The 21734-nt window shown below is 43.8% G+C and overlaps 1 long non-coding RNA gene across 1 annotated transcript; it reads right to left on the bottom strand.

Moving 5' to 3' along the window:
- Positions 1-267: 267 nt before the first annotated feature.
- On the bottom strand, positions 268-21493 carry LOC116648402. The gene is made up of 4 exons (XR_004302520.1): positions 21320-21493; positions 20315-20490; positions 1019-1138; positions 268-349 (listed from the first exon to the last, which is right to left on the bottom strand). It is a non-coding gene; the product is annotated as an uncharacterized LOC116648402 (long non-coding RNA).
- Between the last annotated feature and the right edge of the window lie 241 nt (positions 21494-21734).

Here is a 21734-nt window from a genome sequence, read left to right as displayed (position 1 = left end):
CTTCTCCATCTTTATAATCCAGCTTAGGACTCATCCTTCCAGGAAACCTCTGGTCCCTCCAGAGGTCTCCTCCTATTTCTAGAGCTTCCTTCTATCATAGCACTGATCACACTCAACTGCATTCTTTTGTTTACTTACCTCTTTCCCTTTTCTTACGAAAACTAATTTTATGCTTTGTATCGCTAATTCCTAGGTACTGAGCCTTATATATGACAGGCATTCAATATATGTTGAATGAATGAATGAATGATAATAGCCAACATTTATTTAGCCTTTATTATGTGTCAGGGTAATATTGGCTCTGATTTCTCTTTGTTGAGCTTCACAAATACCGAGTTTGTTTTGTTTCCTATAAGTAAAAACAAAAACAAAAACAAAAACAAAAAACCTTTTTAGAGGTAATCTTTGGTTATCTGATCAGCTTTGGAAAAACTTTAACCTTGGTGGAAATCTGCCTTATCACTAATAATGCTGCTATTTGTCTCTTTCATGTTTACTACATGTCTATAAGAAGAAAATTCAAAGGGAGGATAAGCCCCAATAAGTCAATTTCTCAAGCCAGCCCTGGGGACTGAGAAATTCAGATGTTTTCATCTTAGGTCAGCATCCTTTGGACAAACTGTCCTTGGTCACTCATCAAAATCTTACGAAATGAAAGTCGAAAACATTATGCCAAGTTAAAGACATCAGACACAAAAGATCATATATATTGTATGATTCCATTTACATGAAATGTCCAGACTAGACACATGCACAGAGACAGAAGGTAAATTAATGGTTGCCTAGGGCTGGGAGTGGAGACAGGAAGTGACTGCAAATGGACAAGGAGTTACTTTTTGGAGTGATGGAATATTCGTTCTACAATTGGATTGCATAGAGGCCTGTGCAATTCTGCAAATTTACTAAAAACTATCAAATTGTACATTTACGATGGATAGATTTTATAATATCTAATCTACACCAGCGACAATAACGCTGTTTAAAAAAAAATCCTTATGAGAACTTTCCCCAGTCTTACCTTGTTTTCTCCATGACAGTCTGGTTCTGGGACAGATCTCCTCTCCAAATCTTCCACCCTCTGGGAACTGCAAGTCCGCTGGGTTCGTAGTTTTATAGCTCAGCCAGTCGCTTGGGGAAGCTGTGACACAGACGTATAAGTGATACTTTGGACCAACTGTTCCAGGACTCTACCGGACTCCATCTATGTGCCCATCTCCTCTAGGCCATATCTGTATTTATGCTATAACTCACATTCGTGTACTTAGCTTTCTAAATGGCATCGCTTCACCAAAGATAAGTTAGCATTACAGTAGCTACTTTAGGGAACTTTTAATAGCCACAGAATCATTTGAGAGTTACCTTAGAACAAAAAGGAAACATTTCCAAATATCCAGTGTTCTACTTTTTTTTTTTTTTTGATTGGTATGAGAGAGCATCTGAAAGAAATTTTTGTTTTTTTTAGAGAGAGAGAGAGAGTGCACGAGAGCGGGGGGGGAGGGGCAGAGTGAGAGAGAGGGAGAATCTTTTTTTGGTTTTGAATCTAGATAGGATTCTGATCTTTATTTTTATTTTTTTCTACAATGCTCTTTGATTTTTAAGCATAGAAAAAGTGAAGTATACATTTTGTAATGAATCCAATATTATAACAGTGAACAACTTTCCGTTTATATTTATTATAATAATTTGTTTAAAGATCAGACAAGTCATAATCATTATTGGAGTTTTAAAAGTCACAGTAATCATTTTTCCCTCCTCTAGAAAATATTTTTATACCCAAAATGAATATATGTGACTGAATATATGAAATGATTCTCTTGTCACATTTTAGAAATAAGTAATAATAATAATACTTTCTTGGTTACTAAATTGATGATTTTTTTTAAGATTTTATTTATTTATTTGTCAGAGAGAGAGGGGGAGAGAGAGCACAAGCAGTGGAACTGGCGGGCAGAGGGAGAAGCAGGCTCCCCACTGAGCAAGAAGCCCGATGCTGGACTCTATCCCAGGACCCTGGGATCATGACCTGAGCCAAAGGCAGGTGTTTAACGGACTGAGCCACCCAGGCATTCCTAAATTGGTGATTAATAAAAGAAACTATAACACCATTTGCCCAATTATTTTTTAAGGTTTTTTAATTTAAATTAACATATAATGTATTATTGGTTTCAGAGGTAAAGGTCAGTGATTCATCAGTCTTATATAATACCCAGTGCTCATTGCATCACGTGCCGTCCTTAATGTGAGAAGGAGAATCTTAAGCAGGATCCATACTCAACACTCGCGGAGCCTGACACAGGGCTCGACCTCATGACCCTGAGATCTTGACCTGAGCTGAAATCAAGAGTTGGATGCCCAACCAACTGAGCCACCCAGGTGCCCCGAAATTTGGGTTTTAAAACTGCTTCCTTAAAATATTCTTTGGCCACAGCAAAGAAAAATGTGAAAAACATAAAACTGTGTCTCTCTTTTGAATCCCCTAATCACCACTCAAATGGAATAGCCTTTATTCTTACTATTCCTCTCTCCATTCTGTGCTCCATCCCCCTCTGCCCCTTCTTCTCCCCTGATCGGCCTGCTTCCCTCCCTCCTGAACCACCAGAAACTTTAAAGTTCAGTTATCTTTTCACGTTAAATCTTCCTCGACACAGAGAAAATCCTTTACACTTGGTTTTAAGCCCTGTTCTTTGCCTGAGCTGAGAGCCATTGTCAAAGTCTTTCCAAAGCCTTTGGAGAAATTAGACAGGATGGAGGGAAATTTACAGAGGAGTTTAGAATAGTCTCGGGACATGTAATCTACGCCTCGCAGGTCTATCCCAGTCTGTTCATATGTTAGTAGGAACCTCCACGGCAAAAACAATTGGGTTGCAAAGGCCAGTATGAGAAGACCTGTGTGGCTTAAGATGGTGGAGGAGACCAGAGGGATTTAGACAAGTTGTAGATGTTGGCCAAGCTCTTTTGGAAGCTATTCCCAGATCTTTCCTGTGAAAACACATCGGGCTCTGAGTCAGTCCTTAGGCGAAGAGAGGACGAGCCCCTTGGCGACTGCAACAACAGGCTCTTTCACACCGTTAGGCAGCATTTGGAAGTAGATCCGTCAGCAGATGTGACTCCAGCTCTCTCCTCACTTTCGGAAATGGCCTTAATCCAGAAATAGGGGATTTAATATACAAGCAAAAGCTAGAGTGGGAAAGAGCCCGTTGCCAGACCTCCAGGTCCTTGCTGAACACTTTAAAAGAAACAGTAAGGCTCAGAATAAATTCATGAATTTACAAAAGTCAGATGGTGGGTATCCCTGAATAATCCTCAGACATTCCCAAGGCCAGTAACAGTTGTCCTCAGACCTTTAACCTAGGGACAGTCCTTCCTCCTCCTGACACAGCAGCACTAACTTGATGGGGAGGGGTTTACTGAGCCAGTACAAACAGTAGGTTCACTGTTCTCCTGAAACTCTCTTCCTTGAAATCCCCGAAAACGCCCCTATTCACAGTGAGACCACAGCTAATTTGCACGTTGATTTACTATTACTCTGGTATCTGAATCCACATTGGTCAAGGAGATACAAAAAAATGTTTCGATACAGGCAGGATTTGGGAGCGAAAATGGGTAAGGTTGAGAGTAATTTATCTACATCTCTATCCAAACTCTGCAATATTCTGTTAAACCGGAAGCTCAAGAAGGACTAAACCCCATTGTTGAAGGCCTCACAAAGAAAATACTTGTCATCCGTGGCTTGTACAGTCCATGTAACACTCCTACCTTTCCTGTCGAAAAGTCCAATGAGCAAAGATATAGACGTATTCAGGACTTGAGGACCATAAATGGGATAGACATTCCTTGCCTTGCTGTAGTACCAAACCCAAATCCAGTTTCATATCACTGTCTCCTGTGGGCCACATATTTAACAGCTGCTGAGGGGCATCTGCTTCCCTCAGTGTCCCTTTAGATCAAAGCAGTCAAAAGCCATTTACATGCCCCTGGGGAATTAACAGTATGCCTCCTCCTTTTCAATCATCTCCAACCAGGGCTCCAAGGACTCTCCGCTTCCCTGTGATTCTACGCTAACCCAATATACGATGAGCTTTGGCTGTGTTCTAAAGATGAGGTGAGATCCAAGGCTGATTCCATCTACCTCTCTGTTCCACCCTCCTCAGAAAGGACATAGGTTTCCAAAGAGAAGTTACAATTTTGTCAAAGTCACGTTCATTTCCTAGGACATGCTTTATCCTAAGGAGGCAAATCCCTTAACTTCTGACATACTCCAGGACCTTCAAAACTTTCCCAGGCCAGTAACTAAGAGACAATTAAGGGGATTCCTGGGTCTCACTGCTTGCCACGGACAATGGCTTCCAGCCCCTCTGGAATCACCGCGCCCCTAAATGACTTAACCAAGATCACGGAATCTCTCCCGGGGAGGATAAACATGAACGGGCCTTTCATGAGTTCAGAGAGCCCTTCAACGATCCCCCACCTTGGCCTTCCTAATTATCATAAACCTGTCTACATATCTGTATATGAGATTCAACTTCATGGGGATCATGAGACACCAAGAACTTACTACAGTCTCTCTTGATCCAGTGACCGACCCATTTTACATTCTCATCAGCAATGTTTGAGGGCTCCAATTTCTCTACATTTTTGCCAACACTTGTCATTGTCTGCTTTTTTTTTTTAAAGATTTTATTTATTTGACAGAGAGAGACACAGTGAGAGAGGGGAGTGGGAGAGGGAGAAGCAGGCTCCCCCCTGAGCAGGGCGCCCGATACAGGGCTCAATCCCAGGACCCTGAGATCAGGGACTGAGCCAAAGGCAGACGCCCAACAGACTGAGCCACCCAGGAACCCCTCTTTTAACTCTCTTGATGGTGTTCTTTGAATTAAAAAAGGTTTCAGGTTTGATGAAGTCCAGTTTATTTTTTTCTTCCATTGCCTGTGCTTTTGGTGTCATACTTCAGAACACATTGCCAAATTCAAGGTCATGAAGGTCTTTCCTATGTTTTCTTCTTCTAAGAGATTTACAGTTTCAGCTCTTCAATGTAGGTCTCTGATCCATTTATTGTTGTCTTTGACCCACTGTGAGCTAATCCTTGTACATGGTACACGTGGATGTTGCATATGGATGTCCAGTTTCCCCAGCACCATTTGTTAAGGAGACTGTTCTTTCTTTGTTGAACAGTCTTGGCACCCTTGTGGAAAAATCAATTGACCGTGAACATGAGGGTTTATTTCTGCTTTCTCCATTCTGTTTCATTGGTCTATATGTCTTTCTTTATGCCAGTTCCACAGCGTTTAGTGGAGCTTTGTAGTAGATTTTACAATTGGGAAGCATGTCTCCAGGTTTGTTCTGCCAACCTGGTTTTAGGGTCTCCTTTAAATTTGATGGTTTCCCCTGCTGGACGAACTTTGTTACTCGTTGAAAATACACAGCATTTCTCCTATGAAATCCTGTTTCTTCCTCCCTTACCTATTTCTATTCATCATTGTAATACGTAGGACCCTGGTACTCTTCTACTCCAGAAGAAGGGGAAATTCATAACTATCTAACCTCTGTTCATGAATGGGTTTATCAGAAACTTTAGAAAAATGCAGACTTGGGGTGCCTGCGTGGCTCAGTCAGTTAAGCGTCTGCCTTGGGCTCAGGTTATGATCTCAGGGTCCTGGGATCGAGCCCTGTGTCAGGCTCCATGCTCAGCAGGGAGTCTGCATCTCCTTCTCCCTTTGCCCCTCCCCCTGCTTGTGCTCTCTCTCTCTGTGTGTCAAGTAAATAAATAAGTAAAATCTTTTTTTAAAAAAATGCAGACTTAATCTTATTGGTTGATGGGCCATATCTTCAGACTGAAGCAGGAAAGTATCCTGTAACACACTCACTTTACCTCTGGAACATGGTCTCTTGTCAGTGGCAAAATCTGCCCAGATGGTAGAATTCCCTGTGCTCACCAGGGCTTTCCAGGTAGCTCGAGATAAGAGGGCTAATATACACATGGAGAGTAAATATGCATTTTGGGTAGTCCATAATTTTAGAATGCTTTGGGAACAGAGCCCTCTACCCTCAACAGAAACCTTGATGAGATTTGAATTGCATTTAAATAAAAAAATTAAAATAAAAAAAGAGGGCAGACTCACTGAGGAATCAGGTTTAAAAAAAACCCAACAGATTTGAGAAAGAGAATTCTATATTCTTCTTAGATTTACAAAAAGATGATTTATTTATTTATTTTTAAAAGATTTTATTTATTTATTTGAGAGAGATAGCAAGAGAGAACACAAGGCGGGGTGGTGAGGGGGGGTGTTGTGGCGGGCAGAGGAAGAAGCAGGCTCCCCACTGAGCAGGGAGCCTGACACGGGGCTCCATCCTGGGACCCTGGGATCATGACCTGAGCCGAAGGCAGACGCTTAACTGACTGAGCCACCCAGGCACCCCCAAAATGACAATTTAAATTTCAGGTGTCCCCCTCCCCCGTTTCCTTAGGTGCATCCTGAAATGATCCCACTGTAATTCTTGATCTGGGCCACCTTGCTCTCTCACCCATTGGAAATCTACTTGGTCAGCGTGTGGCATGTAAATTACGATGTCCTCTTAAAATCTACTACCCAAAAGTGAAATGAAATCCAACCTCTTCCTTCGACTCAAGGAAAGATGACTTCTTCTGAATGCATTTCTCTTTGCTTTCCCAAAAGATTTCTCTTACCAATTTAAGCCTAAAAAAAGTTTATTTGCTGTTACGATTGAACTGTTTTCGTGGCCTGTTTCTTACTTTGTTGGAAAAGCTAAGTGAAGACTGGGAGCAGTTCCTTGGGAAGTGTAGCTCCCAGAGCCTAGAAGCATCTACAGTGAGAATATCTGAGCCCAGATCTGGCTTCCTGCCCATTAAGCCATGTCCTCAGGCAAACCACTTAATTTCATCCATAAAATGCGGATAATATGCACCCTGACTGCTTAATCGGTTGTTGTGATGACCAAACGAGATAATGTATGAGAAAGTGTTCGTTAAAAAGTACAAAGAGTGGTTATCTGTGAGTGGTGGGATTATAGGCCAACTTTCTTTTCTTCCAAATGTTTTCTTCTATAGGTTATATCATTTACACTTTAAAAAATAACATTTAATTTTATTTAACTTGTATTAGATGTTATATATTTTAAAAAAGAAAGGATGTCATGCTGCACAAATAGAAATTAAAATTAATCTTCTTTTGACGTTGCTCTAATTTTATACAGTTTCCTAATAAAATGCATAAACTGCTAACTAAGTTTCAAACCGATGGGATCAGGGTGTCTCTGGGGGATCTAAGCATGTAGAAAAACAGTGAAGCTGTATATTTAAACATTAAGAAAAATAGAAATAGGGGGCGCCTGGCTAGCTCACTTGGTGGAGCGTGCGGCTCTTGATCTCAGGGTTGTACGATCCAGCCCCATATTGGGCATAGAGTTTCCTTAAAAAAAAAAATTTAAAAATGAAGAAAAAAAAAGAAAGAAAGAAAAATAGGAGTTTTCATGGTCCTAAGAGAAGAAAGCCAATTCTTGGAAATTTGGTTAATTTAAATAAGACAAATGCCTTTACCTAGACCTAGTAGAGTCCTACAACTAAGAAGTGAGCCTCTGGTTTCTGAGCCGGCTACGGCTACGTAGTGTCACGCGGGTCTCTCCCCTCCGGCCGGTGGGAACGCAGCGTCTCCTGGCCCTGTGGCAGCTCTGACGATTGCTCAGCAGACAGCTCCTCCGTAGTGGTTCCCTGGTGTCACACCCCATGCAAGCACAGCCAGGTGTTCAGCCGACTTCCAGGTAGCCCCATGTAGATTTCGGGACCACTCTGCACGGCTCTCTGAAAACATCCGGTTCCTAGGGTTCGTTCAGTTTTCTAACTGTTTAGGGCTGGAGAGCAACTCTGGTACCAGTGACCCCCCTATGGCCACGGTCAGAAGTCCTCCAACAAATTTTTTGAAGTTACAGCCTTCATATCCTAGGAGATTGCTCCTGTTCTAGATTAGAAATTCAGCCAGTGCAGAACTGACACGTAAGGTTCTTTGTATCTCTTATAAAACCTGTGGGAGTTACAGAGCCAAATCAAGGGACAATTCATTCAACAAAGAATTATCGAATGCCCACTATGTGTCAGGTTTTCATTTGGCCCTGGGGATACAGTAGAGAACAAGTTATCAAAGTCCCTGCTTCCTGATAAAAATCAGTAGTTGCCCAGTGCGTACAATTTAAGGGATAAAGAAAAGTCCCACTCGTCACTAAAGCATCTCTTCCCCATTCTACCTGCCTTGACATCACCTTTCCTTCTTATCTGCTTTGAATTTCCCACCTTTAGGATTGACTCTACAAATCTTTTTTTTTTAAGGGTTTTTTTTTAAGATTCTATTTATTTATTTGACAGAGAGAGATAGAGAGAAAGAGAGAGCACAAGCAGGGGGAGCAGGAGGGACAAGGAGAAGCAGGCTTCCCGCTGAGCAGGGAGCCCCACGTGGGGCTCGATCCCAGGACCCCAGGATCATGACCTGAGCTGAAGGCAGACGCCTAACCGACTGAGCCACTCAGGCATCCCCTGATTCTACAATTTTTTTCCCACTAGCTACTGAGTGCTTTACACCGTGCTGGATGCTGGGGATGATTCAAATAAGTGGAGCAAAGCACAACTTCTACCACCAAGCAGCTTAAAACTGGTAGCAGAGATGAGGCTTGTATACAAGCAATTAATAAATTCAACTCTCCCAGGTCACTTGTTTCCCCAGGAGCAGTAGTTAACAAGATAAACTGACGCCCAGAGGTACAGCATCTCTGCAATGTTCCTCCAGCAGGTTCCAAGGATAAGGGAAGCAGTGAGAGGTCTTCTGCTTCATAGTTTTGCCTGGAGTCCATCTTGGGAGGGGCAGGAAGAGGGACTGCTTTCTCGACCTCCAGGCCCATATATTTACCTGCCACTGGACTTCTGATTGGAAGTGGAAATGGATTCCTCCATTACCTCAAAACTCAGTATGTATCCAACTGACTTCTTCATTGTGTCCTTAACGTTCCTTCTCTCCGAAAGAAACAGCACCATTCACCCTGCTGCTGGAAATGGAACTCCAGGCTCACCCTTGACCTCTTCTCTCAGACCTGATCATTGATATCTCTCCACCCTCCCGAGTAAGCTTCATGATTAAGTCTCACCTGTCTTGTGCTCGGCTGTATCCCCCATAGAATAGGTGCTCAAGAGATAGCTACCTAGTTACCGAATGAATGAATGAATGGAGCCTCCCTGCTATTACTTTGGTCTAGGCCCCCATGGTTTCAGATGAAGTGCTACGATAGTCTAACTTGGTTCAAGGATGGCAAATAAAAAACACTTGAATCCATTGACTACAACTCTGCCAAAAGGATCTTTCCAAAATACACTCGGTTTTTGTTATTCATGATATTCTACCAAGTTGCCAGAGACACTGAATTAGTGAATGCAGAATCATTACTTCTAAGGGGAGACACAGGATGAGGTTCCTGAGAGCCTCTGGTCACATTTCCATCAACCCATTAATGCGTAACCTGGCTTTGTGGGTGTTTCAGTGTAAAGACGCCTTACTTGATATATATCGCTGGTTCGTTGACACTGAACTCACAGCCACCAGCACGGCGACTCCTGCTAACACAGTCATAGTCTCCATACAGCACATCACAGCCTTCCTGCACGGAGAAGCACTAGCCAGTACTTTGGCACTAAGCTTGGGGGCCATTTTAAACAATGAAATCACAAACAGAAAGCACAAGAAATGCAAAAACTGTGACACGAAATAGCCCACAGAAAGGACCCTTGTTTACAGCGTGAGCTGAAACAAGAAGGCAGAGTGTGTCACCTTGTTTGACCACAGCTGGGAACGTGTGCACGGGGAGACTCAAAACTTTCACCTCTTTGTACATATCCACCAATGACCGTGAAAGTGCTGCAAATATTGATTTTGAGGTCACAAGTAAATTTCAGCAAGTAGGCAAATTCACAAATCCAGTATCTACAAACACAGAACCCGTGAATAATGAGGATGGACCCTAACACTGGATCCTGTCACCCCCCCTGCCTGAGCCTTCAGTGACTTACCATTGCCCCCAGCGAACTGGGCTTCATTTACTCCCACTTCAATCCGAGGACCAAGTATTTCTATTTCACTTCTGAGCTTTGGGCTGGTCTCCCATGCTTCTTGAGGGGAGAAACCATTTGCTTATATTCTCATCACATAAATACAGTGGCTAGCACCTGGTAAGTATAGATATCTAGGATAGATGACAGATAAGCCATTATTTAGAAAGTTATTTTCAATTTCCTATTAGTAAATTTGCCTTCAGTGAGCGCATAAATCCATTTAACCAGTTAATTAAACTCTGGTACTAAACTTCCCAGCAGAAGGATAAGAAAAGGACCACACCGCTCTTTGCCATTCAGTTTGGTTAACTTGCAGAGTTGAATAAAGCCCAGTTCGCTTTCACTCTGCCTCTCTGGACACTGATGACTTTGTCTAAACTCTGTCTGATGCTCCGATTCTATTTACACGCCAATTCCCCTTTGCTCTTTGTGCGGATTCCGGGCCAATGGGTGCTGGGAGTTTTCAGTCTTCCGCCACTCTGTCCAGTGAATTTTAACCCCATTATTTGATATTCATTTGAATACTGAGCAATGCCAAGTGGGGAAAATCCACGATTTGGGGTTTCAGTTAAGCTGTTATCTGCAAGGAAATGTTCCAACCAAAGGTTCTTGGAAATGCTGGCTGTTATTAAGGGAGCTTCTGAAAGGCTTGTTTCAAGTTGAATCTTGTCAACTGAACGGCGTTTATTGTGTGTGACAGTCCCAGTGACCATGATCGTTATTCTCTCAACTCTCATTTATTCAGGATGAAAAAGAAAGCGTGTGTACATAGCCTCTGAGGATAATTTTCAACTATACACAGCCAGTCATCAAGTCCTATGGGTTTTGGTTTTGGTTTCGATTTGGGGGTTTTTTGGGGGTTTATTTTTTTGTTTTTTGGGGGTTTTTTTGTTATTACTTTTTAATTTTTTTATTTTTAAAAAAATTTTTTTTAAAGTTGGGTTTTTTTAAAAAATATTTTATTTATTTATTTGACAGAGAGAGACACAGCAAGAGAGGGAACAAAAGCAGGGGGAGTGGGAGAGGGAGAAGTAGGCTTCCCTCAGAGCAGGGAGCCCGATGCGGGGCTCAATCCCAGGACCCCGGGATCATGACCTGAGCTGAAGGCTGACACCTAACGACTCAGCCACCCAGGCGCCCCATTATTACTTTTTTTAAATCACATCTCTTATGCCTGTCTCCTCTCTATCCTCACAGCCAGACCCTTGGTCTAGGGGCCAGCTTTTACTCCTGCATGGACCAGAACCTTAGCTTCTTAATTGCTCTTTCCTTGTTTTAGTGGCTCGGCTCCTCCCCTCCGCCACCAGCCCATTCTGTAGTTCTGCCTTGTCAGTACTCGAAACCAGATTTCGCTCTCTCCCTTTCTCCCCCATCTTGGTGTGTGCGGTTGACTCTGTTCCCTGGGGCTGCTCACAGGACTTTCAGGATCATGAGATTCGTGCCCAACAAACAAAAACAAACAGTCCCGTTCTCCCATGGGTTCAAACGATAACAGAATCAGGTCCAATTCCAAGGAGAAGAACTGCACTGGGTCTATAAGGAATCCCACGTGAGATGCACACATATCTGTGCCATATCCAGGTCACTAGCATCTTCTCATGTCAAGCTGAAAACATCACCATCTCTGGACAGTTGGCCATGTTTTCTTAGGAAAATGATTTTTCTCTTTGTTTCTATGCTTCTGCACTGGTAGTTTGGTTCAGTAATAAATATGGGAGACCTTTTGGTGGAAAAACAGCCCACAGATTTCAGTATTCCCGCACTAGCAATATCTATGCTTCCTCTCTGCTGAAAAGCAAGTCCAAGAGCACCATCCCGGGCTTCACGGCCAATGATCCCACCTGGTGTCTGCAGGGTCCTCGGCTCCAGTACTTGCTCTGTTCAGATCTTCTCCCGCACTCTTGCTCACAGGCCCACAGTCCATCTGGCAGTGTTGCTCATGGTGTCCCCTGTGCTAGAAAGCCTGTCTCCTTAAAGATCCAGCGAATTTCAACTCCCTCTCCTCGGTCCTTCTCTAGTGACAGTCCCCATTTGTGAACTCCTGGAGTCTATAGCACTCTGATTTGATATTTATATTAATCAATAATGCTTGTTATTGTTTTGAACCTTCTCATATATGTATATCTGAATTGTAAGCCCTTCGGAGTCCAAGACTTACTTTAGACCAGTGCTGTCCAATAGAAATATAATGTGAGGGGCGCCTGAATGGTTCAGTTGGTTAAGCATCTGACTCTTGATTTCGGCTCAGGTCATGATCTCAGGGTTGTGAGATTGAGCCCCACATCAGGCTCTGTGCTGGGTGTGGGGTCTGCTTAAGATTCTCTCTCCTTTTCCCTCTGCCCCTCCTTACCCCCCCCCCAAGAAAAAGAAATATAATGTGAGCCACAAATGCAAGCCTCGTATGCAAGTACAAATTTTCTAGTAGCCACATAATAAAATAAATAGGTGAAATTAATTTTAATGAGGTATTTTATTTAACCAAATATATCCAGAATATTATTTTATAACATGCAATCAGCATGAACAATTGTTAAGGAGATACCTTAAATTCTTTATCCCGTACTGTGTTTGGAATCCCAGTGTGTATATTTTATACCTCCAGCACATCTCAATTTGGACTAGCCACATTTCAAGTTATCAGTAGCTCTCTGGGGCGAGGGGCTCTCATATCAGACAGCTCAGTTTTAAGCGTTATTAGTCCTTGATATCTCACACGGTTGAGTGACAGTAAAACATACACAAAGAATGTGAGTCCACAGATTGCTGTCACACTGGAGGAGGGACTCTGGCACAAGTCTCTGTCCTTGACCCTGTTCTGTTTATCACTTCCATTGATGACATGGATACCGCCACTCTGCCGGGTGCCTGGGGGGCTCAGTTAAGCATCCAACTCTTGATTTCTGGTCAGGGCATGATCTCAGGGTCGTGAGATCGAGCCCCGCATCAGACTCCACGCTGGGTGTGAAGCCTACGCAAGATTCTCTCTCTCCCTCTCCCTCTCCCCCTCCCCTCCGCCCGTGTCTCTCTCTGTCTCTCTAAAAGAAAAAGAACAGCCACTCTGCAATGAGCATATAGTTAGCAATACTATACTGTATCCTTAAACATTTCAGATGAGCACTGAGTAATGTACAGAATTGTTGAATCATTATATTGTACAAATGAAACTAATATAACACTGTGTGTTAATTATACTTTAAAAAAAAAGAGGGCGAATTTCATGTTATGTGCTTTTTTTTTTATCACAACTTAAAAAAAAAAAGAACACTTGCTCTGAGTCAGAGAGAGCTTAATTTCAAATCTTGGCTCTACCACTAAATACATGTGTGAATGGGAACAAGTTAATTTTCTTTTCTTAACTTTGGTTTCATCATCCATAAATGGGGATAATTACACCAACCTCAAAGGACTGTTCTGAAGAGTAAATTAGATACTGCTGTAAAATGCTTATCCCAGTACACAGAACATATTAAGCCCTTAAAAATATTAGGTTTAACCACCATTATTATTACCATAAATGGTATATTTATTAATTTGGCAGATGAGATAATTCTGGGAAAGCTAGGTCTGTGAGTTAGAGTAAAAAATCAAGATTCAAAAGGCTTTTCCCAGGTTCAACAGGTTGAATAAAATAAGATGAAATCTAATATAGATAAGTTGAAGTATTGCATTTAAGTTAAAAAACCCAGCTCCAGAAAAATAAGCTTTCAGATTAACTGTAGCTCATGCAAAAAGTCATGTGATTATTCATTGACTAAGTATAGCTAAGAATAAAATTATGGTTTTTTTTAAAGATTTTACTTATTTGAGAGAGAGAAAGAGAGAGCAAGAGAGCACAAGCAGGGGGGAGCGACAGAATAAGAGGGAGAAAGAGAATCTCAAGCAGACTCCACATCCAGCGCAGAGCCCGACGTGGGGCTCAATCTCACCAGCCTGAGATCATGGCCTGAGCTGAAACCAAGAGTTGGACACTTAACCGACTGTACCACTCAGGTGCCCCAAGCATAAAATTATAACCAACTTTTTATTTTATTAACTATTTCACCTAAAATGTAAACAGTACAAAAGGTTATAAAGTAAAAGGTTAAAACTCTCCCTCTCAGAATCCCCCTTTCCCACTCCTGCTTTGGTACATGTCCGTCCTTTGGTACACGTCCTATGCCTAAATAAACATATTGATTTATCTTTTTTTTTAATGCGAACACTTATGGGGACAGGCTGTTATTCTCTTTGAAACTTATTTGAAAAGGAGTTAAAATTTAAGTTGAGCTGAAGTTCACTATTTTTCAGAAATGTGTTGTGTCAACTCCAACTTTGATTTTAAGCTTCAAAAGAAGTAGGCTAACAGTAACATGAAGGAAACACTCCAAAGCTATTTAGAACTTGTCCAACACATCTGGAATTTTTCACTCACATATGGACACTACCTTTTAAGAAAAACACAAACTGTCCTGTGTCTGGCAGCGAGCGATTAAGGGGGCACAGTAGTTCAAAACCGTATCTTCACAGAGGCCCAGCTGTAGGACCTAGGAATGTTATCCACAAAGAAGGGCTCTCTCAGAGGAATGTGCTAGCTGTTAAATGGGAGGAAAAATAGCCATTCAGATGACCTCAGAGAGCAGGGCATACCTGGGGTTCTAACAGTTGGAAGGCATATTTTGACTCAGTAAGGACTTTGGTGGAGATTAAGTGAAATAATGTGGGAAAGGAGCCTTTTAAATTAGACGCCACCAGAGAGGAATATTATTTCTGAAAATTAGGAAGGTCTTGGGGTGCCTGGGTGGCTCAGTTGGTTAAGCATCTGCCTTCGGCTCAGGTCGTGATCCCAGGGTCCTGGGATCGAGCCCCACATCGGGCTCCCTGCTCAGTGGGGAGCCTGCTTCTCCCTCTCCCTCTGCCTGTTGCTTGTGTTCCCTCTCTTGCTGTGTCTCTCTCTGTCAAATAAATAAATAAAATCTTTAAAAAAAAAATTAGAAAGGTCTGAAGTTTGAATGTGTAACCAAGTATGGCCCCCCAATTATTTCAGATTTTAAGGACAAGCTGGTACCGCATTAAGGAACATAATTGCCATGTTCTTCAAAGCATTTCATTCATTGTCTCAGAGTAACTTATTTCTATCTTTGAGCCTGGCTCATTGCCTAGCACAAAGTAGATTAAAGTAGAAGGAAGGAAGGAAGGAAGGAAGGAAGGAAGGAAGGAAGGAAGGAAGGAAGGAAGGGAGGAAGGAAGGAAGGGAAGGGGGGGGGGGGGGGGGGAGGGATAGATAGAGGGAGAAAGGGAAGGAGGGAGGGAAGGGAGGAAGGAAAGAGAAATGAATGAGTGATGTCAACCCCAGCATCCCAACCAGCTTGTGCATCTAACTTCATGGTCTCCTTTTGCCTTGATTTTTCCCATTTACTACTCTAATGCTCTATGCCACTTGTCCATCTCCTCTTCCACTAGATTCAGTTAGTGCTGAAAACTTATGATCCTTTTCCTTCTCTCCCAGGGTGCATGTTATTGTCTGGTTAAGCCTCCCTGCTAGGTGCTTCATCTTGCACTCTAGAAAATGGAACTTGTGGCAGATTTTTCCCAAATCCTGTAATTTATTCGCTGCATTTTCTCGGCTTGTGCACTCCCTTTTGTCTTTTTCTTTAACTTCAAAGGGCTGGTGAGCAAAAGTGTTTCTAAATCCCGGTTGGGGTTGCTCTCCCTGGGATTGCTCCCACTGCTGTCACCAGTAAGTGCACTCTTCTTCACAGACCTTTCCACAACCAAACAGTTCCCTGGGTTCTGCCTCAGGCATCTCCCCAGTAAGAAGCCTCTGGGAGGTCCTGCTGCTTCTTCCCTAAGCAAATGGGCAAATCATATACCTTCTATGAACCCCTTACTCCTCATTCCTCAAATGGAACTCTGGGCAGTACCTCCCAGAGGTTGTGCGGGTCAAATGAGAAAAATCTATGAGAAAGTGCTCTATAATGTACCATGCTGGGTATTTCTGTTTCCTATCCCCTGCTTTCTGCCATCTAACTCAGGCCTTCATGTCCTCTCAACTCAAAGATGCATGCGCCTCTCAACTACTCTCCCTGCCTCTCAGCTCTGCCTTTACCTCCGACCTATAGGACGTGCAAGTAAGTGCCTCAACGATCTTTCTAAAAGCTCAGATTGTGTTGCTCTAAAGTGCTCAATATAATTAAAATAAAAACTTAAAATAAAAAAAAAATAAAGTGCTCGACAGCTTCCCATGCCTAAGACATAGAGTCCAAACTTCATGGCTTGCAATTTGAAACCCTTCCCAGCCTGATACCCAAGCCATTGTTCAGCCTCTCTGCCCCTTGTCTTCCAAAAGCACCCCACCTTCCAACTAACTAGGACTCTCCCTGCCCCTCCCTCGTCTGGCTTCGCTTACTCAAAGTCAAACCCTATTTAAGTGAACACGTTTCTATCGCACCTTTTCTGAACCCCACAAGGAATCTCTCTCTGCTGGGACTGCCACAGTATTTGAGTTCTGCTCCTGTTACAGTGTAATTCCTCCCAATGGACGGTAAATGATTTGAACGCATGGATTGAACCACATCTGTCTTTATGTTCATCATAGAACTTAACACTGTGGTTTACGCATAGTAGGTACTCAACGAGTTAATGATATATATATTTTTAAGAACTTTTATATCACTAGGTGCCTGGCATTGCATTGGGTGCTATAGCAGCTGCAAAAAAGCCCGGCAGGACTCCTGGCTGGCTCAGTCAGGAGAGCATGCGATTCTTGACCTTGGGGTTGTGAGTTCAAGCCCCACATTGGGCATAGAGCTTACTTAAAAAAACAAAACAAAACCAAAACCCAAATACCCTTAAAAATAGAACTACCCTATGATCCAACAATTGCACTACTAGGTATTTACCCCAAAATGCTAATTCAAAGGGATACATGTACTCCTGTTTATAGCAGCATTATCTACAATAGCCATATTATGGAAACAGCCCAAGTGTCCATCAACTGAGGAATGGATAAAGAAGATGTGGTGTATATATGTATATGTGGTGTGTGTATAATGGAATATTATTCAGCCATGAAAAGAATGAAATCTTGCCATTTGCAACGATGTGGATGAGCTAGAGAATATTATGCTAAGTGAAATAAGTCAGTCAGAGAAAGACAAACGCCATATGATTTCACTCATACATGAAATTTAAGAAACAAAACAAATGATCATAGGGGAAAAAAATAGAGAGAGAGAGAGGCAAACCAAGAAATGGACTCTTAATTATAGAGAACAGAGCGATGGTCCCCGGAGGGGAGGTGGATGGGGGGATGGGAGAAATAGGTGATGGGCATTAAGGTGATGGGGATTAAGGGGTGCACTTGTGATGAGCACCAGGTAATGTATGCAAGTGCTGAATCACTATATTGTGCACCTAAAACTAATGTTACATTGTATATTAACAAGTGGAATTTAAATAAAAACTAAAAAAAACAAAAACAAAAACCTAAACACCCTCTCCTCCCTCAATAAACTTCCTTAAAAAAAAAGTTGTGCCCTTATTCCTAACTGTATAAACTTAAATATTTGTAAAAGGAGATCTCATAATGGAGCAAGCAAGCCTAGCTAAGACAGTCTCTTTTAAAACAGGGTGGGGAGGCCATAAGGGAGGAGGAAATTTATACATATCCTCATCAGAGGAACTGTAAACTTTTTGAACTTTTAAGCCAGCCTCAAGTCCTCAGCCTGGAGTAACTCCCTCCTCATCACGCAATTCAGGGCAACCAGATCATCTGCCTCCTTCACTTGGAAAGGAGCCCATTCAGTTTAACAAACTTCCATCCCTCATTTGCATACTGACCCACCCAATTCCAGTTACACGCCCCCCCCCCCCCCCCCCCCCGCCCATTTCAATCCCTCTTTCAGGTGCAGGACCTAGATGAAAATGAAAACTACACGTGTAAACTTTCACCTTTATAACTCTTGCCTCCCTCTTTGTCTTCCTCAGAACACGTCAGGTTTCTACCTGAAACTGCATCTCCTAAATTGCAATTCTAATTGCTCAAATAAACATGTTTGCTTTAATTTTCAGTGAATTCTTTCTTAGTCGACATATTGTTGAGATGATAAAGCAACAACTTCAAAAACTATGTAAAAGAATCTACAATTTAATACATTTGCCAAAATTTTAGCCAAATACATTGCACAGTTGCTCTCAAAGTATTCTAATTTTAGGTTCTGCCACACATGAGAAACAAGTTCCTTGGACAAGAAGATAAAGTTCTGCAGGTGGCTGCCGTGCTCAGTCGGTGAAGCGTCTGCCTTTGGCTCAGGTCATGATCCCCTGGGATTGAGCCCTGCATGGGGCTCCCTGCTCAGCGGGGAGTCTGCTTCTCCCTTGCCCTCTGCCCCTCCCCATGCTTGTGTGTGCGCACTCTCTCTCCCTCTCAAATAAATAAAATCTTTAAAAGAAGCAGATAAATTTCTCCATGGTTGGCAGAACTTAAGGTCATCAGCTCAGTAAAGAAAGCTCAATCAGACTTTTAATGTGTTTCTCAGGTTCTTTCTATTCTATGACAACCTATGGTATTCAGGTTTTAGAATTATGAAGAAAAGCACAAAAAGACTCTGGGATGTTCCAGAAAGCACATACCAAGTGGGTAGGAACTGAAGGTGGGGATGAAAAAGTGGCTGGATTGGGGCGCCTGGGTGGCTCAGTCGTTAAGCATCTGCCTTCGGCTCAGGTCATGATCCCAGGGTCTTGGGATCGAGTCCCACATCGGGCTCCCTGCTCGGCGGGAAGCCTGCTTCTCCCTCTCCCACTCCCCCTGCTTGTGTTCCTGCTCTCGCTATCTCTCTCTCTCTGTCAAATAAATAAATAAAATCTTAAAAAAAAAAAAAAAAAGAAAAAGAAAAAGTGGCTGGATTAGTGGAAGGACAGGATGGAGGGAAGAGACTGCCTCTTGGTGAGTGGCATCCGATGTCGGTGACTTTGAGGTCTGTGCTCCCAGGCCCAGGTCCCCAACCTTGATCTATAAAATCTAAGAAGAGGTGCGGGTTACTGAATAGAGCACTAGATTAAAAGTCTGCATTTCCTGACCTCGAAGAACTTGTGAACAACAAAACAAAAACAAAAAGATATGAAAAAAAGGTTGATTTAGCTGTAGAGGAGATAGCTGGGCCTCCCTCTGGCTCGAGGTCAGAATACTGGTGTTTCAGAATTGAATTAAAGCAAAAAACACATACAGTCAGCCTTTGAACTACAGAGGTTTGAACTGCGCACATCCACGTTATGCAGATTTTTTTTCCCCAGTAAGTACAGTACAGTAAATGTACTTTCTCTTCCCTCTGATTTTCTTCATAACGTTTCCTTGTCTCTAGCTTGATTGTAAGAATACAGTATAGAATACATAAACATACAAACACGTTAATCGACCGTTTATGTGATTGGTAAGTCCTCCCGGGTCAACAGTAGACTAGTAGTAATTAAGTTTTGGAGGAGTCAAAAGTTACACATGGAGTTTTGACTGTGGTGGGTGCCCCGAACCGCTGTGTTGTTCAAGGGTTAGCTGTATTTTCAGAAGTTATTTATTACTTCATTCCTCTTATAAGCATGAACCTTAAAAGGTACCTTATATTGGCCTTTGAATAAGCAGGCACTGACTGATGTTTTCCATGGGTGTTAAAATATTTGGGGGGGCTCTTGCACAGTTGCCTTTTGGGGTTATACAAATAAAGTCTTAGCACCATAGAAATTCTGTGGTAATTTCTATTCACACCGGGCTGTTATGTGTTGATGTAAGGGGGACTATTTCAATATGTTTACCCCATTGAGTATGTGGCAGAACGCAGAGCCTGCCTTTAAAACTGTGGGTTGGCATCATTGCAGTTGCCCCTCATGTCCTGGCACCAGGGACCTGCTATCTCAGCAGGCCCTGACCTTCTTTCCTTCTTATCATCCATAATCCCCTCAAGTGTGTGCTTTAAAATGATTTCAGAGCCCTGAAGCTTCGAAACGACCTCTCTTCACTGCCCCACTGTGTATGGGTCTTCCCATCAGCTAACATCAGTGATTTCGGCTAGGAACGGCAGGTCGGACAGCAATGGGACACACGGAATTAAAGGCATTCACACCAGGGGGTGAGCAAAAGATCAGCATATTTCCCATCCCCTTGGCACCTGAGTCCCCACACAAGCCATTTGTAACTCTCCCAAAGACACCCACTGTTTAAATAGGCTAATGAATGAATACCTGAAATCCGGAAATGTGACTAGGTAATTAGCGGAAGATGAGGCACCCTGATGAGGTGGAGAATTCTGGGCAGTGGGTGGGGTGGGAAGCCTTCCTGATGCCCTCAAATCACACCGCCTGCCCTGGGGCTTCTTCATGTCCATCTCTCGCAGTGGCAAGTGTCCAGCAGAGAACATCTGCCAATGTGAAACACACTGATTATGGGGTGGGCTCTGGCGGGGTGGATTAAAGGGGAAAAGACCCCCCAAAATGCAGCCCTCTTTTATGTTGGGTGTCTGAAGCGCTCAGAACACTTTATAACTATGATCCCATTGGGTATTTAGAACAATTAAATCCCTTCGATAATTAAAATCAGTCATCAGTGGGCATTCAAGCGATCCACCCTATGCATACTGCACTGGTTTGTAATCTGCGGTGGGGCTGTTGTCTGCTACTCAGTCCTTCTCCCTTACTTTTCTGTCTCTAATCCGGTTGTAACTGTCATCTTTATTCTTCCTAGAAGGGGTACAGCCGGTTTCTCTCTCCCTCTCTGAGGTGTGAGTCGTGAGTGTTTATTTTTGCCTCAGAGCTGATGGATAGTGTCCGAGATTTAAGTTTTCTCTACTTTCGTAACATTCCCCTTTAGAATTACTCTTGTGTTCCAGGCCGGGCTGGAAGACAGGTTCGTCAGCGTTTCGGAGTTCCAAAGTGGACCCGGGGCTCTTCTTGGCTGCTGTCGGTAGGGCTGGACATTGTCACTGACTGAGGCCAGCCTGCCCCGGAGGGAGTAAGTGACTTGCACAGGTCTGGGTGTCCCAACCCTCCCGGCGGCGAGCTGAGTGGAACGAGAGGCGGTCGGGACTCAGCCCTCGGGGAGAGGCGGGGGTCCTGCGGCCAGAGCCCGGCCTCCCCCACCTCGGCCAGATGGGCCCTGGTTTCCGGGGACGGAGACCGCCGGCGGGATCGCCAGCACTGCCCTCCTCTCCGACGTCCCACCCGCCCCGAGCGGCCGCCTTTGTCCCGCACCCTCTCACCAGCCTTCCGTCGGGTTGCATCCGACACGGGGTCTCCCTCGGTAATTACCAGCAGCTTTGGCGGCTGGTGGGAAGCCCACCTCGCGGGCAGTGGGGCAGCCGGGCCAGGGCGTTCCGGGAGGACTGTGGGCAGGTGAGGGGGGAGTCCCGGGAGGGGCCGGAGGTGAGCTAGGGCGCCGGGAAGGGTGCAGGGGTGGAGGTGGGGCGGGGGCACGGGGGAGGGGCTGGAGGTGAGCCCTCCAGGGAGGGGGACAGGGGGGCGAGCGGGGGTGGGGGCGGGGCGGGAGGTAAGGGGGCGGGGTTGGAGGCGTGCCGGGACGCGAGGGCCGGCACAGGGGCAGGGGGCCTGGGGGCTCATGGGCGGGGCTGGAGGTGAGCCGGGGGCGGGGGCGGGGGCTGCCGTGGGG

The sequence above is a fragment of the Phoca vitulina genome, unplaced genomic scaffold, assembly GCF_004348235.1.
Source record: "Phoca vitulina isolate PV1807 unplaced genomic scaffold, GSC_HSeal_1.0 scaffold43, whole genome shotgun sequence".
In the NCBI taxonomy this organism is placed as follows: domain Eukaryota; kingdom Metazoa; phylum Chordata; class Mammalia; order Carnivora; family Phocidae; genus Phoca; species Phoca vitulina.
The sequence above is the reverse complement of the archived record's forward strand: the minus strand, read 5'-3'. Positions and strand labels throughout refer to the sequence as shown.